Below are 22,403 nucleotides of genomic sequence, written 5' to 3'. Positions count from 1 at the left end.
AGATTGTAGTGAATGGTGGTCCCAATGGCAAATGATCCAAATATTTTCCAGCTTCATATTCTTAGGAATGAGTGCTGATAAAGGCTAAGTTAAAAATAGTGTTATAGAGAGTGTCATATTAAGACAAGGCTACAATTTAAACCAGGGACATTGGTTGGCATGATAAATGGGTGTAACCACCTATTTGCCAATTCTGTTTGCATTTTCTTACACACTTTGGGGAATTCTTACTAAGAATTCTTAATTCTTACATTTACACATATATGTGTACTATGTAGCACATATGTTTACACATATATGTACATCTGTATGTGTATATATGTGTTTATGTGCTAAAATACACATGTTGTCATTAGCCTAGAAAGTTTTAAATTTTTTAGATATAATAATATCCAAGAAGGGCTAATTCAGTCTAGCCAACAAGCTTTTATCTTGTGTAAGGCACTAAGATAAATACTAGGAATATAAATACAATCAGAAAGACTGTCCTTACCCTTTAGGAGCTTACATTCTAATGAGAAAAAAGGGAGATAAAAAGAAAAGGACAAAGAGTGTAGAAGTCCAGCAAGGACACTGTAACAGTATTTTCATTAGACAGGAAGGCAGCTTCCAGCTGCTGCTAATGACCCTTTCTTGGTTCTAGTCTATTGACATCCCAGTTTTGTTCCACCATGACATTTCTCAAGAGCAATTATTTTGGATGGGGAAGGGAAGAGATTAAGAAAGTCCTCAGGAATTCACAGTCTCTGGGGAATCTAGAATCTCCTGTCCAGATGGAGGAATTGTTTCCTCCTGCCCTGATGGTGGTCTTTTGAATAAGTGTATTATGAGAAATGTAGTGTGTAAAGCCAGGGAACATTTTTACCTTTGGAGATTGGGTGCCCGTGCTCTGGCAGAAATGGTATTGTCCATGTCTTACATCCAATGCCCCATAAAGATCCAGAGAGAGATACTGAAGACTTTTTAACAAATCTCCACTCTCCAAGCCAGCCCTCATACTCAATGGGCTGAAATTGTGGCTTAAATGTGCTAGCTCTAGAGATTCTGGAATATTGGCTATGTCTAATAGGAAAGATGAAGCATGGTGAAATAGATTCTTTCAGAATGATTATGATGGAAGCTATAGAAATAGTTAGAATTATTGTTTTGGGGTATGGATATGATTTCCTTTGGGGGAAGTTACTACCAAGAATATGCTCCTGTGGTTTCTCATGCCTCTCCACATCCCCACCTTATTACTCTAGGAAGAGGAATACACAATTAAGAGAAAGGAAATGTTTCCTGTGTGCTATGGAGAGGAAGGTGGGCAAAGAAAGACTTTTTTGAGTTATTTCCTCCTATAGCCCTGGTGATTGTTGGTCATGTGGCCCTTTTCCAATTTTTTAATTAAAAAATGGTTGATATCTTTAATTTCATATCACCTATATTTCCTAATATATCCCTCCCTCCCCCTTCTCCCAGAAACATGTCTTATAACATGTAATTTGAAACAAGGGAAAAAACCCAGTTCAAAAAACTGGCCAACATATCTACCAAGTGTGAAACATTATGTGTTTTACACCCATATCTCCTATTTCTAAAAAGAGTAGAAAAACGTGACTTCACATCTGTCTTTTCTGGGGCAAAGTTTGTTATTATAATTTCCTAGGATTCTAGTTGTGTGACTATTTCTTTTGTATATTCCTGTAGTCACATATTATATATATATATAGTATATTTTCTAGTTCTGCTGATATTATTTTTATTAGCTCATATACATTTTTCCCAGGCTTCTTTATATTCATCACATTTAACATTTTTTACAAGACAGCAATTTTCTATTTTATTAATTTCCACATTGTTGCCTGGTCATTTCTGCAAAAGTCCTACATTAAATGTTATTATGTATAAGACCTTTCTTTTTATCATTGACCTCCTGTGAGGTATATGTTTAGCCATGGGATTTCTGAGTCAAAGTCACTTTCACAGAATAACTTAATTTCTGATTTAGACCAATTCACATTTTTGTCAGTTGTATATTGCTGTGCTTTTGTTTACACAACTTTCCTAACATTGACTATTCCCATCTTGTCACTTTTGCCAATTTTTGGGTTAAATGAATGGTTAAGGAATAGTTATTTTGATTTATCTTTCTCTTATTAGGGATTTTGGATCATTTTAAAATATGATTGTTAACTCATTGCAATTCTTTTGACAACTGTTCTTGTCTTTAACCATTTATTTATTTGAGAATAGACTATTTTCCATTTTTCTGTGTGTCACTAGACTTTATAGATTTAGGGACCTGTGGGAAATGTGAAAAATAATTTTCTTCATAAATTTGAAGAAATATTTATTATGATATTTATGTTTTTATTATACTTGACATTAAAGAGTGGTAAGGAGTACAACAGTGAATATTTGAGACTATTAACCAAACTATTTTCATATATTGATGTGATGTGAAACTCAGTATGCATTCAAGTATGTGTGTGTGTGTTTCATGGATCTATAAGAGGAGATATACTATATGAAATGATATATGTGAGTTGTGAAATATATAAAATTTATAAATTATATTAAATATGACAATTATATATGAATTCTATATGAAATAGTATGGTATAGTCAATTAAAGGGCTGATTTTAGAGAGACAAGGAGATCCATGCTCAAGGCCCACTTCTTCTGGTCAATACTACATGGTCAATTATGAAATCTCTCAATGATCCAGATAATATATTAAAACTTTAAGTTATAGAAGAATTGCTGAACTGCCTCAGTGGAGAGAAATCACACTCTGGATGTTCAATATATAGCACTTATGATAAAATCATAGGTCCAGATGTCTTCTGTCTTTTCCTGTGAGTATGTCACATCAGTGTATGTGTGTATGTGTATATGTATGCTTACTGAAACAAAACACTAAGACCAACATATATATATATATATATATATATATATACACATGCATACATCTAACAGTGAACAAGAATAAAATGCTACAAATACAATTAGATACAATAAGAAAGCTGTCTTCCATCAATCAATCAACAAATTTATAAGAACCTACTATGTGCTAGATAGAATGTTGGGCATTGAGGATCAAAATAAAATTAAAACAATCCCTATCCTCAAAGAATATATATTTAACTAGAAGAGAAATGTGTACTCTCAAAAATATATATTAGATGAATACAAGGTAATGTAGGCTTCCACTGTTATTATTCTATGAATTTAAAAAGTAATAATATAATTCTGAGAGGTTGTATGGTATTCTGGTCAGGGCCTAATGTACCTTAATTGTTTGGTTTCTTTATCAAAATAAAATGGTACACATGTAGATCATTTAACAGTTAAAAAAATTTGCTTAGCCAAAACAGAAGGATGATTCATAAAGAAAGATATTCAGGACACTTTGACATAATTCAGATGAAAGAAACTTAAATTATTAATTGTGGCTCACCAGTCAAGCATCAGAACATCTCCAGAACTCCTGACTACTGCTTTGTACTCAGAACACAAAGAAGTAGAGTCAGTAGCCTGAACCTTTTTTCCTTTGTAAACCAATTAAAACTTGAAGTTGTTCTCTATACCTTTTAAGGAAATATTAATCTAACTTACATAGAGTAGGAATATTAGGATATTGTTTCTGCCACACGTGGTATATTAAATACAGAATTGGAAAAACCTGGGTTCAAAGAATACTTCTGACACTTAATAGTTCTGACCACAAGAGCATTTATTTAACCCCTCTGGACTTCAAGCAACTTCTTAGGAATTGACATTATAGGAATATAACAATTGACATTGTTTTCATCGGTGTTCATGGAAAGATTTTCCTTAGAAATGAAATCATTAACTCTTGGAATATTGTTTCTCTGTTTTATACTTTTGAATTAAGATAATGTAATTATTCTTTGACAGTTTTTTTACTCACTACAGATGGATCTGTCTTTCTTAAGTTCATCAACAAATCTTTTTTTTTTTCCTTCTATGAGCAGGCTTGTGGAGTAGGGAACTCCTAGTATATTCACTACCATTAATCCTAAAATTCACTACCAGTATTCATTGAGACATTGTTCTACTACTTATATACTTAGATACTTAGATATTTAGAAATTCTCCTGAAAAGTTAAGATACCACCCTAGACCCACAAACAATATCTATTTGTCAAAATCAATACTTGAACTGATATTTTCCCAATTTCAAAACCGAGTCTCAATGCATTATGTAATGACTAATCTTGATTTCTCTTTACAACATTTCCAAATGACCGATCCAATCTCTTAGACATTGCTGTAATACCTGGTCTTGGCCAATGTGTACCAGTGGCTCAAATGTTGAACTTGATATTATATTGAATAATAATGATAATAATAATAGTAAGAATGGCTAACATTTATATGACACTTATTTTGTGTCGAGAAGTATGCTAAGCACTTTTGATCCTTATAACAATAGCTAATTAACCATTTGAAAGAACATTAGAAGGTTCCTACAAGATCACTTTATAATGGAAACTCTAGTTACTTGTTTCAGGTATTTTTTTTTTCTGAGTCTTATGCCAAACATTTTGGGCCAGTGGAACACAGTTATTTTAGATTATGTACCTATTTCAGTTAAAAAAATGACTGTGAATCAATTATATGTATGCATCTACTTATTTATAAAATAGATACAAACACTACTGAATTAATAATGATATTGTCATACTTACACATCAAGAATAATTACAAAGAATAGAGATGAAAAATTTATTCCCAGAATCAACAGGAAGATAGAGGAGTTCATTAAGTAGGGGAGTTATTTTGTAAAAAATGTGCTTTAAGGGAATCACTGGCAGCTGTGTGGAGGATGGATTTGACAGGCCAGAAAATCAGGTAGGAGCCCACTGAAATAATACAGGTAAGAAGTAGTGAAGCCTTAATATAGGGTGGTGGCTGAGTGAATGCAAGGAGAATAAATGCAAGATATTTCACAAGAGCAATGAGAGAGTAATGACAGAATGACAGAATTTTGTAGCTGATTAGTTATATGAGTGGAAAGCCAGTGAAAAATTGAAGATAACACTGGGGTTGCAATGTCTAAGTGGCAGAAAGGATAGAAATCATCTGGAAATAGGGAAGTTCTAAAGAAAGATAGATTTCAGGGGAAATATGTCAACATGTTTGTTATATAGAGCACAATCTACAATCCCATTCTGTAGCACTAATTCAAGTCCATTTCAAGGCATAGAAAAGAAAGAAGGGCTTCTTACTTGTAAACCCACCTTTTTTAGGAAATTTATTTACTTATTATTTATTTATGTATTTATTTGTGTTTGTTTTGAGGCAATTTGGGGTTAAGTGACTTGCTCAAAGTCACACAGTTAAGAAATAATAAGTGACCATGGCCATATTTGAACTCATGTCCTCCTGACTCCAGGAGTCCACCATCTAGCTGCCCTCTTAAAGGCATTTATGACAGCCATGGAGTGATGCATAGGGAAGGGAATTTTCCCAATGACATCTCTGCATTTGTTGCTGTACATGCTCAGTCAGGGGTTAGATTACGAATGCCTTGAGAGGCTTTTTCTGGCTCAGAAGCAAACAAGGAGACAGAGATCTTTCATAGCAGAGGGCTAAGCTCAGAGTGGAGACTGGCTGTTATGGAAGATGTGATCCATCATCTCACCATCTTCTCAACTGATTGACCATGGAACCTTTGGAGTCATTTCATGCTCTTTCCCCACCTTAGATTCAGGCCACAGCAACCACCTAGGAGTTTATATATTCAATACATCTTGGCCTCTGAGGTATCATTTAAAAATCAAATCTCATTCTTTTATGTGGAAGTAATCCAAGCTGACCACTCACTGCACCATCCTGGCCTTTGGAAGTAACTTAATGGAAAGGGTGACAAGCCATTTTCTATGTGAGCCAAGCTCACATCACTTGGAATATCTCTGCTGTAAGCAACTCTCATTTTCCTTGAGACCCTTTGTTATTAACAGAAGGTACAACTTCTTCCCAGGTACATATGTAGACTGTGATGTCATATTCTAAGTGCATCAACTATTTGCCCTGGGGTCTGTTTAATTATTTTTTAAAATTAATTTTGATTATTACAGCTGATTACACCTCAGTGAGCAATGTAATTGATATTTGTTAATGTATCCCAAGGAACATTTTGTACAACATGCTTTTTGTTGTTGAAGGTTAAAGACTCCGTTATTGGTTTTTCCCTAAATATGCCCACATCATTAGTTCCTCCAGTGAAAAGGTTGCCATCTGGAAAAGGCAGCATGGAGACATTATTCAGGCACAAGTGCATGAAATTGGTGTTTTTGCATCTTCTGTCTCTCTTCTGGAAGGAAGAGGCTTGTAATTAAAGGAGCTGCGATTGGAGGAAACATTATTCATTCGGTGTTATTCCTTATCATGTCAGCTACTGACAGCTCTGTAGCTCTGATAAATTGTTCCTTGGAGTGAGACACATACTGTGCAGTTTCTAATTCCTAATACTTACCTTCAACAGTAGAACTTTTATTTTCCTTTGAGAGTTAGCTGAACTTCTAAGGCAAAGCTTAAGTTTCCTTTCTTTTTTTTCCCTTTCATTTTTGGTTTCTAGCATCAAACACAGCCTTCATACCCACTTAAGCTATAACCTACATTGTCTCTCCTCCCTTTGGCTACTAAACTCATAGAAATACTAGTCTATACTTGCTATATCTACTTCCTTTTTATGAAGGCTTTTTATTTTAAAAACATATGCATGGATAATTTTTCAACACTGACCCTTGCAAAACCTTGTGTTCCAATTCTTCCCCTGCCCTCCACCTTCTCCCTTAGATGTAAGTAATAGAATATATGTTAAACATGTTTAAATATATGCTAAATCCAATATATATATATATACAATTCTCTTGCTGCACAGAAAAATCAGATCAAAAAGGAAAAAATGAGAAAGAAAACAAAATGCAACCAACAATAAAAAGAATGAAAGCACTATGTTGTGATCCACACTCAGTTCCCACAGTCCTCTCTCTGGGTGCATGTGTCTCTCTTTGTTACAAAATCTTCGGAATTTGTCTGAATTACCTCATTTTTGAGAAAAGGCAGGTGCATAGAATTGATCATCTTATACTCTTGTTGTCCTATATAAAGATCTCTTATCTCTGCTCATTTCACTCAGCATCAGTTCATGTAAGTCTCTCCAGGCCTTTCAGAAATTATCCTGCTGGTCATTTCTTATACAACAATCATATTCCATAACATTCATGACAATTTACTCGGCCATTCTCCAATTGATGGGCATCCACTCAGTTTCCAGTTTTTTTGCCACTATAGAAAGGGCCACCACAAACATTCTTGCACATGTGGGTCCCTTTCCCTCCTTTAAGATCTCTTTGGGATATAAGCACCATAATAATACTGGTAAATCAAAGGTATGCACAGTTTATAGCTCTTTGGGCATAGTTCCAAATTGTTCTTCAGAATGGTTGGATCCATTCACAATTCCACCAACAATGTATCGGTGTCCCAGTTTTCCTTCATCCCTTCCAACATTCAAAATTATCATTTCCTGTCATCTTAGCCATTCTGAGAGATGTGTAGTGGTAACTTAGAATTGTATTAATTTTCATTTCTCTGATCAATAGTGCACATCTACTTCCTTACAACCTTGTTACAACCTTGGTTGAAGACAACCATTTGTAATATGGCTTCTCATCTCACTGCCCTCCTGAAATCACTTAATGTTCATTGACACAAAGGGCATCATTATTTCTAATTCCAGTGGCCATTTTCTATCTTTATCCTCAGCCTCTCTGCAACATTTAATATCCTTAACTACCCCCCTATCATGATACATTTCTTCCTTGACTTTTATGATATTGTACCCTCATTATTCAATTCCTACTGCTCTGGAAGTTCCTTCTCTATCTATATACATAACCTTTTTGAATCCTGTTTGTTTCCCCTGTTAACATACTTATAAGACTTAGACTAAATCATAAAACTATGGCTTCTTCTGTTGTGATTAATAACTCATTAGGTCTTTATTCTTTTTTTCAGCCTATATATACCCTACATTGTCAAAAATAGAGAGAATTAGTTGATTCTCTCTATATACCTAGTGAAAATTAGATGATTCTCTTTATACCTAGCTATTTTCGGTTTCTGAGTGTCAAATTTCACTAAAATTCTTTGTGCTTCAAATTTTATCTTATAATATTTTAAAAATGTAGAAATTGAGGCACACAAAATCTTTATCTAAAATTCTAGAAACAAAGTATATTGCAAATGTAATGAGAGTCATTTTTTAAACAAAAGTACCCAAAAAGGAGACATTTTCTTCTAGAAGAAAGAAGTTATTTTATATAATAATAGATTACAGGTAGCAGCAAAGCCATAACAAGGGTGAGATGAGAAGATTTTTGTCCCAGGATGTCTTGGGACACTACTTCTCTTCCTTTAGTGGCTCTCAGGCCCACTGTGTCTATGGCTCCTGGTTTCCTGTTAGCCTGCCTGCATTAGCATGGTGTTTCTCTCACCAGGTTCTCCTCACCTAGGTCAAGGCCCCTGCCCCACCACCCCCAATGTCTCTGCAATGTAGAGACTATGTCTTAAAGCCTGCCCTGTCTAGAACCCTAAATGCTTCTTCCAAGAAATTGGGAGATCAGAGACCCTCTGCCATACACCAGACATATGGACTGCACTTTTTTGGAGATAAACTATCTCATCTCTTCAAGGACTGCACCCAAAGTGAGCTATTGCCCTAATTTAATCTCAGGAATAATAATTCCTAGCTATAGCTCTAATAATGATCACCTAAATGCAGAGAGTAGAGAGACTATTCCAACTTAATGAAGCCAGTTCCCTTCCTAGGACTAGAGGCCCTGGGAGTTGGAGCCATTTGGTACTTTGATACAGTTAATTTCAGCACCATGTGGCAAGAAAGAATTCTGATGATAACTCTCTTGGCTAGATCCTCTGTCAAAAGGGCCTGCCATCTGATGAGTTCTCCCTTTGCTTTTCCAGTGAAATCCCCCCATCTCCCTCCCTTCAGACAGGCAGGACCTATGAGGAAAACAAGGAGAGGAGAAAATTAAAGAGATAATGGAGACTGACAAACACAATTTGCACAGGTCATTCTAATTATCCACATTTCTCTACAAAGGGGTCTTGGGCTAATGTATCAGCTGCCTTGCCTGAGACATGGATTTTAAGCAGACTTATACTAGAAATTACTCGTCAAAACTGATTCTTTTAATATGTTAACACACAGCGGTGTGTGCAGGAAGAAGCCCATCACATTTCCACTGTGAGTTACAGCTTGGAGAATTTTTCTTTGCTAGCATTGTTCTTTTTGATACCCTGTTGTTCCTGAAAAGTTATTAGAACTTCTTTATAGATTGTCATGATTCCAATTTCTCAGACCCAATGCACATATAATACATTAAAATACAATACAACTGGCCCCAAGAGCCCAATCTAACACAATATAATATAGTCCAGTATCAGGGGTCCTCAAACTTTTTAAATAGGGGGCCAGTTCACTGTCCCTCAGACTGTTGGAGGGCCGGACAATAGTAAAAACAAAAACTTTGTTTTGTGGGCCTTTAAATAAAGAAACTTCACAGCCCTGGGTGAGGGGGATAAAAGTCCTCAGCTGCTGCATCTGGCCCGGGGGCTGTAGTTTGAGGACCCCTGGTCTAGTTCAAAACAGTATAGTATGACATAAAATATAACAATACATTACAATACAACACATTCGACCCTAATCTAATCCCAATCCAATCCAGTCCAATCAAATTCAATGCAACACAACATGACATGATATAGTCCAGTCCAATACAGTACAATGTGGTGCAACATGATACATATGATACAATACATTATTATACAATATAACTGACCCCAATCCAATCCAATGCAATGATACATATGATACAATACATTATAATACAACATAACCGATCCCGATCCAATCCAATGCAATGATACATATGATACAATACATTATAATACAACATAACCGATCCCGATCCAATCCAATGCAATGATACATATGATACAATACATTATTATACAATATAACTGACCCCAATCCAATCCAATGCAATGATACATATGATACAATACATTATAATACAACATAACCGATCCCGATCCAATCCAATGCAATGATACATATGATACAATACATTATAATACAACATAACCGATCCCGATCCAATCCAATGCAATGATACATATGATACAATACATTATAATACAACATAACCGATCCCGATCCAATCCAATGCAATGATACATATGATACATTACATTATAATACAATATAACCGACCTCAATCCAATTCAATGCAGCACAATACAATACAGCATAGTCTAGTCCAGTCCAGTCCAGTGCAATAGATATATGATAACATATAATACAATACAAGCAAACCCAATCCAACAATTTAACACAACACAATACAGTTCAGTCCTGTCCAATGCAGTAAAGCATGATATTATCTGTTGCAATAATATGTAACATAATCTGATACCCATGTCTCCTATTGCTGGGTACTACCAAGTATTGTGCTAAGAATTGAAGATACTAATAAGATAAAGATAATTCCTGCCCTCAAGGAGTTTACTGCTCAGGGGGCAAGGCAATGTACAAAAGGAAGCTTAAAAAGGGATAAAAAGCTGATGGTAGAATCAAATCCAATGAGAGTGGCTGGTAATAAGGGCTACAGGTCTTCTTTAATTGGATGTGTTTAGAAAATATTCACTGCTTTTTAACTATAATAACACAGAATAACGTCTGATTATGTAACACTTTAAGATTTAGATATCTAGTGGATAGACCACTGGACTTAAGTATTGAAGTCCAAATTCAATTAATGCTTCATATACCAAATTTGTGATTTTGGTCATTTCACTTAATCTCTGTCAGCTCAGTTTCTTCATTTGCAAATTAAACATAATAGCATCCTAAAGTTCTTATGAGAATTGATGAGGCAATATGCATAAAGCACTTTGTAAACCAGAAAGCATTAGATAAATGTTAGCTGTTGTTTTGATAACTATTATTAATACAATAGCCTCACTACAACCCCATGAGTTGATCAAGGATAGCAACGAGAACATGCTTTATTGGACACTTTTAATCCTCTATTTTTCGCTGTTACTATCAAGCTTAATGTTTCATTTAGGGCTGCTGAATGTTAGATAGTGCTGAAAGGATCCTTAACTATTCTCTGATCTATGATTCTACAATGTGGAGGGCAGGATTGAGAGGGATCTTAAAGGTCACCTAGTCCAACTCCCTCATTTTACAACAAAAGGAAACAGAGATCCAGATGGCTCAGTGGATAGAGCACAGAACCTCGCAGAGTCAAGAAAACCAAAATTCAAATATTGTCTCAGATACTTTCTAGCTGTGTGACCCCTTGCAAGCAAATCTTTATATGCTTGTTTCCTATCTATAAAATAGAGATAATAATAGCACTGACCTCCCTGGGTTAATATTGGGAGGATCAAATGAGATAATAATTGTAGGAAAGTGCATATAATATACACTGTACAAATGTTAGTTATTACTATTATTTATTAGTAACTGGTAATCAGCCAGCAGAAGCAAATTGCTCGGTTTTATAGAAATGGCTAAGCATCAAAGCTTGGATTTGGACCCAAGTCCCTTGACTCAAACCCAATTTCCTTCCCACTATATCAACAGACTCCTGGGTTACTCCAGGAGCCAAAAGACCATTGTCTTAAAGGCATGAGGGGATAAATGGTGGCTTTCTAGTGACAGGGAGGAGTAACTGTGTCTGGCCACCTCTAGAATATCCATCCTGTGACTGAGCATCTTAAAAGTTTTCTCCTTCTGCCTTGTGAAATTCATGTGTCCCTGACTTCAACAAGTTTTCACTAAAAGAAGGGGAACCTCTAAAAAGCAAATCTGAAATAGAACTAAATGCCTTACATCTATGTTTTACTGAGAAACATACTATGTTATCATGAACTGGGGAAGAAATTTAATTAAGTCTAAAAGAACTAGGACATCTGCATTCCCTAAGGCTCTAAAATAATCACAGTACAAACAAGGTCTGCCAATGGTCAAATATGAAATAAGACTACATATTATGCATAAAGCTTTAAAAACATTTTAGAGTGATTTTATTTCATTATGCTAGTAATACTATGGAATGAATAAAACAAAAAATACTATTGTTGTCTTATAGTGAAAGTCTTGGAACCCAGAAAAGCCACACTTACTTCTTATTCTTATAATGGTCTAGAATTTGGATTTCATGGCAAGAGACTAAAATTCTATTTTCTCCATCTATCTCTAAGTAATCATATCTCTAATTCCAACTCAAATGATCCTGACTATCAGTCAAATATCTATTTATAAGCATTATTGATTTAGGTGTAGTAGGCACTCAGTAATGTTCAGGAGAACTTTTCTACTATGATGCATATATGTATTTTAAAATGATTCAATTCACTTTTGTGGTGGTTGTTGTTATTCAGTCATTTTTTGGTCACATATGACTTTTCAAGACCCCATTTGGGTTTTGTTGGCAAGGACACTGGATTACTTTTCCATTTCCTTTTCTGGCTTATTTTACAGATAAGGAAATTGAAGCAAATAGGATCTAATCACCAATAAGTGTCGGAGGCTACATTTGAATTCAGTAAGAGAAGTGTTTCTGACTGCAGACCTGGCACTCTATCCACTGCAAATACTGGGCATTTTGCTTGTAGAAAATATAATAACAATAATAACAACAACAATAATAATAGCTAGCATTTATATAGTACTTTAAGGTTTAATACTACTTTAAATGTTATCTCATTGGATCTTTACAGCAGCCCTGTGAGGTAGATACTATTGTTTCCCCCATTTTATAGATGAGGAAACTGAAAATGAGTGGTTAAATGACTTGTCCAGATTCACACAGCTAACTGTCTAAAGAAAGTTTCAAACCCAGAACTTCCTGATTTTGAGTCTTGTGCTCTAGTCTGCAGGTTCTTAAACAGTGGCTTCTGACCCCACTTGGAATGTCATATCTGAATGTAGAGGTTGCAAAATTATGATTTGTTATCAGTGTTTTATTTGTAGACCTATTTATATTATATATTTTATGCATATTATATTTATATATTATATGTTATAGAATAAACATTTCATATATCATATATTTATATATCATATAGAATATATATTATATGATATATTATTTAATATTATATTTTTTATATTACATATTTATAGGCTGAGGCTAAATTTATATCTGGAAGATGAGTTTTCTTGACTCTAGGCCCAGTGCTATATCCACTGCCCCACCCAGTTGGCCTAGAATTTCTTCAAAGCACAGCTCATGTGTTACCTCCTACATGTGACTTTTCCAACATTTTTCCCAGTTGATATTCTCTTGCCCTTAAAATTACATTATAAAATTACTTTTATATTTTGTATTTATTTATCAGTCTACATTTTGTCTCTCTTCAGTAAGATGTCATCTCTTTAAGAGTGAGGACTATATAATTTTGTTTTTTATATCTTCAGCATCTCACAGCCTTACACATGACGAATGTTTGAATTGAATTGAATTAGCCAGTTGTTATAGATGAAAACATTTCTTCACTTGTAGCCAGCTTTCAGTGATGAGCCTTTCTGAACTTAGCTAGATTGGTTAATCAATCACCAAGCATTTATTTATTGATGATTATCTAGACTATAAGCAAGTACCAAAGCTTGTGTTGCGCTGGCATTCTTTCAGGAATACATGATGATCCATCAGACTAAGAAGTCAGAGAGATTTGTAATGATGAGAAGTCTGGGGAAATAGTGAAGTTAAGGGCTAGCTAACGTAAGGCTGTGAATCAAATCTGATTAATTTGTATCCAACATGGAATTTGGAGGTAATAGAAGGTAACACCTTGCAAAGGAGGAATAGATTCTGTAAAAGACACACAGAAGAATAGTCAGAAAAACAAAAAATGAGGAGGACACAGTGAAAGTGTGAGACCAAGGGAGGTGAAAACAGAAAGAGAATAATAACTGCCTAGAATTTGAACTTCAGAAGAACTCAGACAAAACAATTCAACTGTTGCCTTGGGTGTGATATTGGCAGCAATTTACTAATTAATAATCAACCCTAACTGGGCCAGAAATTAGTCACAAAAACAAAAAAAATCTTCCTTAGGAGCTCTTAGACTTAGTCAATAGCTGAAAGAAAAAGTTAGCTTCTGTAGCAGACAAAAATGTGATTCAGAAGTAGTTGCCACAGAAAAGTTAGGATCTCTATTCTAACAAGTATGAAGGAAGAGGCTTATATAGTCCCTCCAAAGACTCTTTATCTTGGATCAATTATTATGATCTTGGATCAATTGGATCAATTATGCTAATGTAGGGTGAAGATTGAATTTCCTCCTAGAAGAAAAGGTGAAGCAGTTGAAAGACTGTTTTTTTTTTCCCCCAGCAAGAATAAGGTATTCCATGGAAGAAACCTCTCAAAATGAAAACAGAGGTAGTAGACATCCAACAGATGTCCAATTAACCAAACATCTGTCAATACCCCCTTTCTGACAAAAGCAGAAGAGCTAATAACTTATTGGCTGGATTTAATGGTCACTTTGTCCTTCAACAGGTGGAGAAATAAACCATAGGAAATAAAACAGGAAATGTTGTTCTACACCTAATTCTCATTAGCCAGTAAAAACTGATTGCTAAGGTGTGAATGATGTACTTCTCTAAATTAAAATTAGACAGAGAAAGACAAGGGAAATGAGACAAAATCTGACATTTGCCCTAGATTTTGGGAGTGCTAATAACAAAATGTTCACCAAAAAATAGGTAGGATCCAGTACAAAAGAAGGCAATTTGCAAGAATTAAATTCTCAAGATACAAATGGAAATCAATTTCAATGAAAAGCATTGTCTAAACATGTCTAAATAGAGTGATATGGATTCACGAGGAAATCATCAACAGACTTAAATTTTGAAAAGGCATGCTTGGAAGGTGGAAGCAAGACTAGGCAATTGAAAGCATGGCATGGCACCATAAGAATAGCAACAGGAGTACCAAATCTAGGAATAAGCTGAATTCACTGAAGAATAATATGCACAAAAAGGAACTTTTATTTGTTTGTCTTTTGTTTATTTTTCTAGGTATATTTATAGGTAAAGAGAAAAATTAAAAAGATAGGATTACTATTCAAGTTTTATGGAATGGTACATAACAAAAAAACAGTAAACTTATCCACCTCTGCCTTTGTTTCTCTTTTCTCTCCTTAGGAAATGAGTTTTTATGTCTGCCCAGAATAAAAAAAGCTAATAATACTTGTCTATGCCTAAACAAACTACTTCATAAGAAATTGAATTTGCCAGAGAGAATTGGCAATTAGTAGTAATTTTTGAATGATTATAAATAATAGTAGAAAATATAAAGGACCAAATAGGCAAATGTTCTTCCTTAAGAAAAAGAGGGGAAGGTAAATGAATAGAATCTTCAAATTTTAGGTCAATAAATAACTTGTTTCCTTTCAAAATTTTAGAATATGTTTTTACAAGATTGAGTAGTAAAAGTATTCAATGAGTAAGTGTAGTCAAAAAATTTTACATGGTTCAGCAAATGTTATACTAAATTAATTTTTATTTGTAAAATAATTGTTGGAACTATAGTTCAGGGCAGTGTTTCAATTTTAGCAAAATATTTGAAAATTCATTCATTCATTCAACAAATGTTCATGTGGTACTGGCTTTTTGCAAAATTCTCTACTTGGTGCTGAGAGTCTAAATAAAATCTTAGCCTTTCCAGAGCTTATAATATATTAGGAAGGATAATATACAATATTGTGTGTTAAATGTATTAAAGAAATATAAAACCAAATGCTAATAATCGGAGCTGTCCAAAGAGGACAGATTGCCTTGGCAGATAGTAAGTTGTCTATAAATAGAGATTTTTAAGCAAGAATGATCACTTCTCAGGAATTTTATACAGTAGATATTGATTGGATACAAGTTGGACTAAATGACCCAGGATGAATAATTTATGTCAGATCAAAATATATAATTTTAACCTAGAGATTCTGTTAATTAAAAAAAAAACCTTATTTCTGCTTCTAATCCAGTGGTTCTTAGAGTCCATGAATTTGTTTTTTAAAAACATTTTTATAGTTATACTTAAATGTAATTGGTTTTCTTAATGATTCTATGTATTTAATTTTATGATCTTAAAGAATTATTCTGCGAAGTGAGCTATAGGCTTACATAGCTAAGAACACTTTCTTCCATTTGTCCTTTATACTGTTGCTAGAGTAATCTTGCTAATACACAGATTCAAACACATATCTTCCTCCTCTAAAACACCTTCCTAATACCCACTGAACAAATCTTTCTTATCCTTTGGGCGACTTAAAACTATAATTGCCTGGAAACTTAAGTATTCCTCTGACTCAGTCAGCACACTGGTTTTTAAAATGTGGGGTTTTGTTTCAGAAAAAATCTTGTTACCAATAAAAGAACTTTTCAGTTCCCCAATATTATTGTTCAGGCTGTTCTTCTCCTCCAAGTTAGTCAATGAAGTACTATTTATTAAGCATCTATTATATACTAAGTACTGAGTTAAGTTCTGGGGATAGAAAAGAAGGCAAAAGACAGCCCTTGTTCTCAATTATCTCATGATCTAAGAGAAAGACAATATGAAACAGCTACGTAAAAACAGGAAGTATACAAGGTAAATTAGAAATTATCTCAGGTGGAAAGCACTAAGATTAAGGAAATCTGGAAATTACTTTTTGCAGAAGAGGTACTGTGGATGACACCTGAAGGGAGTTACAGAAGATAGATTGATTCTTCAATTTCATTTCCAGTTGTTTTTATTTGTGGTGTTTTCTTCAGATTTAGTTAATGATTAGCAAGCTCTATGTATTGCACATTCAACAGGATATTATGGAAAGAGATAGAATTTGTGGGATATGGCAATGCATTGAATATGGGAGTAGAAGGGGAGGACGTATTGAAGATTGCTATAAATATTTTGAACCTTGGTGACAGAGGGAAGGATGATATAAGCAAAAGAGATAGCAAAGTTGAAGAGAGTAAACTGTTGATGATGAGGATGTCATATTTTTTATGTATGTTGAATTTGAAATGATAGGACATAAGGTGGATATATTTGGGCAAATGAAAATGTAATCCTGGAACTCAGGGAAGGAGTCAGTGTTGAAGACAGAGAAATTTATGTCATTTACTTACAAGTGACCATTAGAATTAAAACAAGATCAATAAGGGATAGCAATATATTTCTTAGCTGCGAAGAATTTTTAACAAAGAAAAACACAGCTCAAAACCATGTCACCAACTCATCAGCCCATTTTGCCCTATTGTAGTAATTTGAAAAATAGAAGTAAACAGATACAAAATAAACAGTGATTTACCTATGATATTTCTTCATCAAATATATCATTTGTGAAACAGCTTTATCTTCATAATAGAAGGATAATTAACATCACTAATTATCTAATTAAGTTCATTAAGCATCCACCAACAGTGTACTGTGAAGTTGACATTATGTTCTACTGTCAACAAATGCTTTGATTTCTTAGGAAGTAATTAAAATGTAAATTAGCATGCCATTAAATGCACAGGGGAAGTTTTGAATCTGATTTTTCCAAACTGCTCATAGCAACATAGCATTTCTTCAATAGAAGCAGTCATTTTGCTATTAAAGATATCTATTAAACTGTTTCCATCATATTGGTTAATATCTGGATCATAATAGGATTAAAGTGAAAGATTAAACAGAATTTAGGCAATTGTATTCATATTTTATTGTATTTTTCTCAAATCTGATAATTTTATCGACATATGCTTACTTTAAATCTCATTTACATTGTATATATCTTGTATGAACATAGTTTTTTCATGTTTTCCTTCTCTTTAGAAGGTTATTTCTTTGAGAGAGCAGGGATGATGGTTTCATCTTTCTTTATGTCTACAGTAATTTTTACAGTACCTAATAAAATGCTTACTGACTCTTTAAATATGCAAAAAACAAATCACAGTATGTGCCAATATGTCCAGTGTATGTGTTTTTCAAAAATTGTGTGTAAATCAGATTTTTCTAAAAAAGAACCTGATTTGAAATTTGTGGTCATTTATCTTTTTAATGAATCTTCAACTAAATTCTTTTGTAAAACAATAAACCACTTCATATTATATGTGATGTGTGTGTGTGTGTGTGTGTGTGTGTGTATGTGTGTGTATCTTGGGAATTTTCCATTTCAATGTATCTGTATATCTATATTTCTATGTAATTCATCATCATGTAAACATATACATATATACATGTATACATACACATAATATCCCAAATGAACTCCATACCCACCTATCAAAAGATTGACTTTGTCACATTATGAATATCTACTTCTAGTGTGTGTTTGTGTATGTGTGTGTGTGTGTGTGTGTATATACATACATACATACATACACATATATACATGTGAATACTGATATTCTAAAGTTATAGGATGATAATTATAGATTTTGGTCTTAAAACAGCCTCGGAATTCACTCAGTTCATGTCATCTAGTCATATTGTTTTCCAGTTTCCCAAGTTAACCATTACTTTTAATTGAATTAAATATCTCACAAGAAATGACCACTTGGCAATTAGCATGATGCAGTGAGCCCTGGTCTGTATTTTAGGAAATGTGTTTCTTATCCTGACACCATTAACAATTACTTATGTGATTATAGATTTATCACTTTTATCTCTCTGGACTTCAATTTCCTGAACCATAAAGCAAAACTGAGAGACTAGATGAAAGGTATCTTCTGGGTCTAAAGTTCTCTAATACAGTTACCTTTTCATTTCAGTATAATCTAAGCTTTAGAAAGCATTTATTTGAAAATGAATTGGAACTAAACAGCTGTGACCAAACCCAGATTGTTATTTTAAAAAATGTTCAAATTGTGAATTGTGTATCTTCTTTTAAAGACTATGTTTCATTTCAGTGAAAATCATTCAGCTTTTCTTTTATGTGAAATCAGCAAAGATAAAATCAAGTATGGTTTATATTAAGTTTGAGACTATGTTACTTGACATGGTTGAGGAAAAGCAAGTGATTTACCAGCTTGGATTTTACAAATGAGGAAACTGGATTTGATAAGGGCTTTTTACTTTTTGGTATGTGCCATGGTCTCTTTTATCAGCCTAGTGAAATGTATAGGATCTTTCTTAGAATGATCTTTTTAAATGCATAAAAATATATAGGATAACCATGGAAACCAATTATAATTAAATACAATTATTATAATATTTTTTAAAAGTTACACAAGCGCCAAGAAGTAGAATTAGATTAATCTGTTTCCTTTTAGTTCTAAAATTTAATGATTTCCTTATTCTATTATATGATCTCAATGATTTGGGGATCTTGTACCAACCCTTGGGGCAATCTAGAATTAGAAGTCATCACAGTATTTAAAAAAAATAGATAAAACCCTCTATTTGAAGATTGGGAGAGGAGAGGCAGCTCTAGTGGAAATCAGAATTATGTTACAAATAGCTCAAGATCAAAAACTAGAAAGGGAAATCACAGAGCTGAAATAAAACAAAAAGCAATTCAATTATTTTACTAAATTGAATATGCAAATATTAATAAGATAAGTAAATAAAATAAGAATTTTAGTTATCTGAGAGGGGAGACACAAGGAACACTAGCCTTAGGAGTGTGTGTGTGTGTGTGTGTGTGTGTGTGTGTGTGTGTGTGTGTGTGTCCAGGGGCAATAAAGCAACTAGTAGGGTCTATACTTTTTGAGCAGGTGGATCAGACCAACATAAAGATTTGTTTCTCTGAAACGAAATTTCTATGGGGAGGAAATGATAGTGTGAAAACGTGTTGTTCTAATTATTCTTGCCAAAAAGATAAAAAAAATTAGTTATTCCCATGATGCTAAAGAAGGGAGTACAATCTTTTAAAATGTGAAAATAATGTAAGTTTTGCCACGATTTAGCATCTGAAGCCAAAATAATGTCAAATAAGATGAGGAAAATAGCTGGTAGACTATGTTACATTACTGAGTGAGTAACATAAAGCTGGGGTAGGAAAAAATTATCTCAATTGTCCACATTCAGCACTCAGCTCATTTATGGGCACATTGTTTTTGTTTTATACACATATTCATACATACATGTATGTGTGTCCACATGCATGCACACACATAGACACATGTTTTATGGTGACTTTTATTCTTTAGGCCTGAGTTCCTCTTCTCCCAAAGCTATGGCTGCAAGGAGTGTCCAGAAATCTAGGAGAGAAGATGTTGATTTGTAGGATGGGACATCTAGTTAGCAATGAAACAAAGAAGTTTAGGTTGGGGTGACTAATGTTTCATGTAATAATAGGGATGCTTTTTGTTTAATAGGCACTCTTTTGTATATATTTAAAGATCAGCTACAGATCTTGGTGACAAACACAAGTCACTGGTTAGCTCCTCTATTCGATCACATTTGTGATAGAGTAGTTCCTGATGAGCATTTTGTCTATTTACAGTCAGTCCTTCCTTATTTTGCCCAAGGTTTTTGTGTAATGAATAGAACCATAACTAGCAGTGACTGGAATTTTACTCTAGGACACCAACATTTAGAAGATGTACTGTTTGAAATAATGATTTTTAAATCGTGGCAAAACTTACATTATTTTCACATTTTAAAAGATTGTACTCCCTTCTTTAGCATCATGGAAATAACTAATTTTTTTTTTTATCTTTTTGGCAAGAATAATTAGAACAACACGCTTCCACACTATCATTTCCTCTCTGTAGAAATTTCTTTTCAGAAAAACACATCTTTATGTTGGTCTGATCCACCTGCTCAAAAAGTATAGTCCCTACTAGTTGCTTTATTGCCCCTGGACACACACACACACACACACACACACACACACACACACACACTCCTAAGCTAGTGTTCCTTGTGTCTCCCTTCTCAGACAACTAAAATTCTTATTTTATTTACTTATTAATATTTGCTCATTTAGCAAAATAATTAATTGAATTGCTTTTTGTTTTATTTCCATATTAGCAATTGCAAAATTCACTTAAGGGAATCTTTGTATTGCTAAACAAGTTACAGAACAGTTTTTTATAACCTTCACTGACAACAAACTAGATATACTGTATTGTAATCTAGCTACACTTCCTGGCAAAGTGGAAAGGAAATGGAAGAAAAAAAAATTCTAAAACAATACAAGAGAACTGGTCAAACATTTCCAGATTACAGACTCTTTTGGGGGGAAATTATTTCTTTTTAAATAAAAGATGCTAGAGGATTTTTCAAAGTAGTATTTAGTTAGATCTATATTCAAAGAGCAATTATCAAGAAAAATTATTTAGAAAAATCATGTTCAGTGTCTTCATAAGTTTCTAAGTCTTAAAATACACATACAGAGCATATTGTTGCATACATGTATACATGAATGCTTGTGGATTTATTGCCTTCTCCAGTAGAATGTAAACTCTTCTCAAAGAGTGACTATTTTTACTCTTTCCTTTTTCTGGAATCCACCACAGTGCTTTTTATATAATAAAGACATTTTTATTATGCTCTGTTACAGAAATGCTTGTTTTGTTCACTAAATTAAAAAAAAATTTTAAAGCATAATAAATGCTTGTTGATTGCTTGCAAGTATGCAGGTGTACCTCACTTTACACAACAGATGTGATTCTAAAATGTATGCAAAATGAGTTTTTATAAATGAGATCATCTTAAATGTACTACAAAACCATGAGTTGAATTCTTTCGAATAACAAAGAAAATTTTCTGCTGAAATCAAGACTGATTCAATTGTTTTATAAACTTGAACAATGAGTTTTCTTAAAGAGAGGGGCACCCACATTTTTTTTTAAAGTAGAGAAATGATCAAATAAATAGAAATTGACTGAGGGAAATGTATTACTGATTTTCAAATTGTTCCATTCAAGAAAACATGCATTTTCCTGGTCTCTTTTTCTCGATTAAACTTGTTTAAAACTTTTACATCTTTGTAAATGGGAGGAAATACTTTGAAGCTAAGACACCAATATATATATAAATTATAAATAACAGCAGATGGTCCTGGCGTGGAAAATAAGTCTGGTGTCTCTCATGAGGCCCTGCTGCCATTCATAACCTGCTCGGGCCGCACGTTCCCAGCTTGTGACATCGGTGGAGCCTGTCGAGTGAGTTACAGCCGCCTTCTCGCTCTGGGACCCATCTATTATGTTCACAGACTAGAAACTATTTTGGTTAATTAAAAAAGTCTTTCAGAGTCTCAGAACAGGAAGTTTTGAAGTCTCTTGCTCTTTGCCTTTGTTGATGTGGGTATGTGGAACTTGGCTCACCAGTCTGGCTAAGAATTAGAAGTTATTGCTGAAAGTGTGATGACAGTG

The 22,403-nt window shown here is 33.8% G+C and overlaps 1 protein-coding gene across 1 annotated transcript in view; it reads left to right on the top strand.

Annotated features, from left to right (window-relative positions):
* Positions 1-22,403, top strand: part of WDFY4 (WDFY family member 4) — a 370,289-nt gene that overhangs the window by 168,289 nt on the left and 179,597 nt on the right. The gene's annotated exons all lie outside the window — the stretch shown is intronic.

The sequence above is a fragment of the Antechinus flavipes genome, chromosome 2, assembly GCF_016432865.1.
Source record: "Antechinus flavipes isolate AdamAnt ecotype Samford, QLD, Australia chromosome 2, AdamAnt_v2, whole genome shotgun sequence".
Lineage (NCBI taxonomy): Eukaryota > Metazoa > Chordata > Mammalia > Dasyuromorphia > Dasyuridae > Antechinus > Antechinus flavipes.
This window is presented reverse-complemented; position numbering and strand designations above follow the sequence as displayed.